This window comes from Aptenodytes patagonicus, chromosome 6 (assembly GCF_965638725.1).
Source record: "Aptenodytes patagonicus chromosome 6, bAptPat1.pri.cur, whole genome shotgun sequence".
Taxonomy (NCBI): domain Eukaryota; kingdom Metazoa; phylum Chordata; class Aves; order Sphenisciformes; family Spheniscidae; genus Aptenodytes; species Aptenodytes patagonicus.
Window position 1 is genome coordinate 58,000,733 of NC_134954.1, and position 6,000 is coordinate 58,006,732.

Sequence of the window (6,000 nt, forward strand, 5' to 3'; positions counted from 1 at the left end):
GGAATGGGGACTTTTTAGTCCATGCCCAGGTCAGGCCGGGGCACAACGGTGGCTCCCGATGGACATGAGAGGTGTTCTGGTGTGAGCTGGTCAGTCCTCATGGGACAGTGAGGCAGCACAAACCCTTGGCTGCTGCAAGAGGAGGCTGAGCCTGCCTCTGCCGGGGCCAGCCCTGCTGAGTGCATAAGCAGGGGCTTGGGTCCCAGCGCTGCCTGCCTGCCTGCCTGCCTGCCAGGGAAGAGCACACGCCGGTAGGTGCTGCCCTGGAGATGCCAGGGCCAGGGCAGGTGGAAGATGTTGCCTGGGATAGCTGTCCAGTGCAGGGCACTCTGCAAGCTCAAGGGACCCGCTTTTCTCCCGTTTTCCATAGGGTAGCCCTGCAAGGGCAGTCTTTGCTGTTATTTGGTGCGTGGTGGGGCCCTGCCCTTGCAGGAGAGAGGTTGGGGTGAGAAAGCATTTCTGGCAGAGCACATAGTGCTGTCTTGGAGATGTCTGTTGGAGCTACAGCAGCAGCAGTGTGGTGTTTGGGGGTTTTCTAGCTTCTCCGGAAAGGGGGGGGGGGCAGCCAGGCAGCCTATGCCAGGAGCTGCTGCTCTGCTCTGCTCTGCCGGTGCGTGGCCTGGCAGGGAGAGGCGAGAGTCCTGCCCAGTGCGTTTTCCACGCTGGGAAAGAAGTGGGCAAGCCCGAGCATCAGGGCCTGTATAGTGTCAAAAAGAGAGGGAATATCATGTTTCCTCTTAGCACCACAACCCAGGGCAGCAGTGGTTCTGCGTTTCCTTTGCTGCTAAAACTACTGGAAAAGAGGATCAGGGTGACCGAGGCCAGCAGGTTGGCATCACTCCAGCTCATTCCCGTGCCAGGCTCTGCTGGGCTGGGAGCCTGCAGGACCTCAGCCCCAGAGACAGCAGCAGGCAGGAGGGATGGAGCCTGCCTTTCAAAATCCTGATTCTGAGAGACAAGTCTCCAGGGAAGAAGAGTTGGGTGGCAGTGGCTGATAAGGATCTGCACCTATCCACTTATATTTGGGAATCCACTGCAAGCACACTCCTGCTCTGGAAAGGACAGTGGTGGCAGTTTCTAAAGCACACCCAGGACCAGGATACCTGCAGGTGTCTGCTGTGGGTGTTAAAGCAGCATTACCCCCTTCCCCAGCCACAAACACACCCATCTACACAAACAAACACGCCAGTGCACTTGCACAAAGGAACTTCTCCTGCCACAGAAGCTGCACTTCATGCTCCGTTATCCAGGGAGCTGCGGGTGCCAGAGTAACCCAGAGAGATAGGCCAGCTCCTGCTGGCTCCAGCTGAGATCAGCTGAGGATTGTCAGGGCTGAGAAGCGTGGCTGGGTGCTACAGGAGTGTGTCTAAACTTCTCCTGGCCCCCATGGGCTCTGCACGCTGCTCCCAGAGCCAGCATGGGGGTGTCTGCACCGGTTACCCCGCTGTGACACAGCCAGGATGCGGAAGAGTGGTGTGACTCTGGGATGCGGTGACTCCACGGGAAGGCATGTGCACATGGAGTGAAACACATCCTGTTCTCGCGGCTGCGTTGGGAGGGCTGGCTCCTGGCCCATGCAGCCGTGCTGGAAACGCTCCCAAAGAGAGCGAGCAGAGGTGGCTTTGTTGAGTTCTGCTTTGCTGCCCGGCTCAGAGGTCTGTGGGCTCCTGTCAATGAAGTGTGCATCTCCCTGGTGTGCCCAAGGGGTCTTCAGCATGAGTGGGGGGATTGGGGGGGGGCAAGGGGGTCCTTGCCATCACTGGCACCAGTGTCAGGTTGCTTAGGATAGGCGGTAGCTTTGCTTTCCAGCCCCGGGACCTTACCGCTCCCTCACCTTTCAGCAGCCCAAGGCATTGCAAGCAAGCAGCCCCCACCCCAGAGCTGCCCAGGTGGGGTACCCCCACACCTGTCTCCCCTGGCCCCCCGCTCTCCCCTCACCCCCAGCTGCAAAGTGAGCCAGGCAGGTGGGTGGAAAAGTGACAGCTGGTGTTGTTCCAGTGCAGGTTAATGAATGCCTCCTCCTCTCCCCCCCCCACCTCCTCCTCCCCACCGCCCGCGCCAGCACCCAGGCTCCTGGCTCCTATCAGCCCATCAGGCTCCCATTAACAAAGGCAGCCCTGGAGAGTTTGCATAGAGACCTGCTCTGCCTCTAATCTAGGTGGGCTAATCGCCTCCCTTGCCCAGCCTGCCTTCCCTGGGTCAATATTTGCTCTGAGCAAACACAGAGCCGTGACAGGTGTGCTGGGAAGAAGGCTCGCCGCCGCCAGCCCAACCCTCTCGCCTGTCTCTGCTCAGTCACATCTCTCCGGCCCCCCGATCACCGGCCAGCCAGCGCTATTTTTATCAGGGCTATAAAAGCCCCATCCAGCCGGCGTCACCCTCATTTTCTGCTCGTGAGCCGGCGGGGGAAGGCGAAGCCGCTCACCTGCCAGCTGCCAGCGTGTCACCGGAGCCAGGTGAGGTGCTGTAGCCCGGCACACCTGGGCCGGGCTCCTGCCTGCCCAGCTGGGAGCAGGGTCCTGGGCGGGGAGGATGCCCTGGGGGCTCCCCTGGGACAAGCACTGAGAGCCCAGTGGCACCCCCGAACTCTCGGGAGGGAAGGGGATGGGCTCAGGGGACACCATCCCGGCTGTCCCCTTCCCTTAACTCTTCCCTTCTCTCTCTCCTGTATTTTCTGATCCTTTCTGTTCCACTCCCCGCCTTCATTTACTTTCTTCCTTTCTTCCTTCCTTCCTTCCTTCCTTCCTTCCTTCCTTCCTTCCTTCCTTCCTTCCTTCCTTCCTGCCCTGTTTTCCCACCCTGCCTCCCCACCCTGCTGTGCCAGTTTAACCCACCCCTGCTCTGTTTGGCTTTCCCAGGCAGCAGGTGTCAAGCATCCAACCTTCCGGACTTTACCCCCGGAGGAGCTGGTTCAGGGCAGTGGGTGCAGCACGGACAGCGGCTCCCAGCTTGGAGGGACCCGGCTCAGGAAGAAGGATGGGGAAGGGGCTGCTGGCAGCCCATGGCAGAGCACCCCTCCAGCCCACGCCGTCCGAGCCCAGAACAACTCTGCACTTGCCTGGCGTCGAGCCCCACGTGCAAGACCTGACCTGAACGTTTTGTTCGTTCGGCTCGCGTTAGGCAGGTCCAGCCCGTCTGCAAGCGTGCAGCTGGCGCGCACATGCGCCACACCACCCGCACACCGCTACAGCGTGTCCCATGTGCCCGCGACCTGCAGCCCATGTAGGGAGCGCACGCTTGCTTGCAACTCACGCAGGACATGCAAGCTGGTTTGCAGCACGCATGCCAGGATGAACATACAGCCTGTGTGCGGAGCGCACAAAGGACGTGTGTACAACACACAATCTTCACCTAAACACACGCGTGCAGCGTATGACCTGTGCATGGCACATGCATGAAGCGATGGACAGGCAGTGCATGCATGATACAATCTGCACGCAGCATGCACAAATGCCATGCGACCTGCACACGCATGGGACATGGGACCTGCGTGGCATTGGTACACATGGCATTTCTGACACTCAGCTTTGCAGGCTGTGAGGTGCAGGTCCCACGTCCACATGCTCTTGGCATGACAGGCATGTGTAACACACTAGGCACATGCATCCCACCTGTGCGGCTGACCGCTGCCTGCAGCAGCTTGCTGGGGAAGGACAGCCTGGCCCTTGCGCCCCGGCAGCACTGCAGGGCTGTGGCAGGCACAGGGAGCCCTGGCAGCACTGCCCTGCCCTGGCACAGCACTGGCCCAGGGTGGAGCTCGCCAGCCTCTGCCAAATGCGCAGGTAGGTCTCAATGGTCTGCTGGCACCAAGGGAGCTTTATCTGCTGACACAGTGCAGGCAGTGCGGAGGGAGGGCAGAGGATGGGGGGGGTGCCGCATCCTTTCCCACACGCCTCTGCCCAGGTTCAGTCCCAGGAGCTGCACTTCCCAGTCCTTCCAGGGTCCATCTGCCTGTGCACTGGGCTGCCCTGGGCAAGTTTCACCTGCTGCTCACCCTCATCCTGCGGGCCAGGTACCAGCTCCTGCTGGAGGCAATACCCCTGCCCATGCTTGCTGTGGAAGGGTATGGGGGGGCTGGATTTGACAAGCTGGGGAGTCTCTTCCAGGACAGCACTGCCCACTGCCTGCCCTGCTCTCAAAGCGCAGTGCAGTGCTTGACTTGGACTCCTGTCCCATCCCGTGTCCTGTCCCATCCCCATTGCCTTCTGCCAGCACAGAAACATTCGGAGCCCGGGGCTGCTCCTAGCCACATGGAGACAGCAGGGAGTCCTGGAGGGCTAGGAGATGGGACAGCAATGGACCTGCTTTCCTCCCACCCCAGTAGGTTGTCTGTGGGGTGCAAAATGCTCCACACCTCCTTGGCTGGCCATGTCTGCAATTTCTCTGACAGCCCCAAGCATGGTCCTGCCCTGCCCTAGGAATGCCGCTCCCGGGCGCTCCCCAGCAGGCACGAGCACTTCTCTTGTAGCACAGGATCCAGCTCCAGCCCCGCCATGCTCAGGGATGCTCTGAGTGTACAGGTGGGTCCCGAGCCCTTCCTGCAGTCTCTCCACAAACGCCGCAAAGGCTGAGCCCAGCCCCACAGTGTAGATGGAGGAGAGGCTGGAGGTGAAGGAGCCCAGGAGTGTGCCAAGGGACAGGATGATTCCTGCTGCTTTCCCTCACCCCCATCCAATCCATATGCAGGACAAGGCTCAGCAGCCCCTGCCCTGGAGCAGAAGAGCCCTGCTCCCTCCCTGGGGTGCCCCTGCAAGGGATGGAGACAACGCACCTCCTGGGCTCCCCGCCTGGGCAGAGGCTCAGAAAGTTTCCAACTGGTGGTGTGGGAAAGCACCAAAATCAAAGAGCATCTCCATGGGTGCTGAGCTCCCCACGTCTCTCCAGAGCCAAGCGCCCATCCTAGCCTGGGAACAGCCACCACACAGTGTGGTGACTGGCCGTCACGGTGGCCACAGGCCCCTTTGGGCCATGTCTCTGGGCTCTGTCTCCTGCCACCAAGCCTGGCAAAGTTGAAAAGCCAAGAAAGCACAACACATCCCCTGTTACGCGTAACCCCCTGCAGCTGCCCCGCTCAGGCTGGGATCAAACAGAGCACAATTAATAACGCTGAGCAAAGCCAGACCCTGCTGCCCATGCTGCTCCAGCCGCCACACGTGCGTCCCCGTGGGGGCAGAGCCCGGCAGAGATGATATCTGTCAGAGCAGGGCTGCAAAGATGCTGCCCGGCCGCCTCACTCTCCCTCAGTGATTCCATGCACTGCTGGGCTGCCTTGTGCTCTAGCATGAGCCTGCACCCTGTGGGACCTATGTTGCACCCTGTAGATAGCCCTGATGCTCCAGAAAAGCATTTTTTTGGCTTTTCAGGTATCTGGGCAGCAGCCAGGGAGCCAGACCCTGTGCTGGCACCAGCAGCAGGTCTGTGTGAAGGGCAGCATGGGTGTCCCAGTAGGAGAAGGGGACAGCCACAAGCAGCAGCACTAGAAAATGCCCGCCCCCCCGCCACCTTCCCAGCCTGCTCTCCCTGTCCCAGCTCTGCCAGCCCAGTGGCACTGGGAAGCCGTGACACCCTTCAAAGCTGGGGGTGGCCCCGGGAAGCCACATTGCCCTAGGGGCTGTGTTGGCTGGGGAATGGCCCTTTGGCAGGGTTTGCACCCAAGTGTGAGCTGATCCCCAAGCTGGGCAGAGCCAGGGGCTTTAAACACCCACGTCTCCCATGTCAGAGCCAGCACCAGTGCCAAGGGCTGTGCCAGTCTGGCAGGGGATGAGGCGCAGGGGGGTGCTGCTACCTGCACTGTGCGGTGCTGTCCCCCCACCCCCTGGGCCCCACATGGCCGTTTGCGTGGCATTGGGGACCCGGGGACCTGGGCTGGGGATTTGCATGGTGCAGCTTTGCACGGGGAGGATTTGCATGGGGAGGGCAGGGTGCAGGAGGCGCACTGGGGAGGCATGAGTGCCCATGTCTGCATTTGCATATAGGTGTAGTTGTATGCAGGTGTGTGTG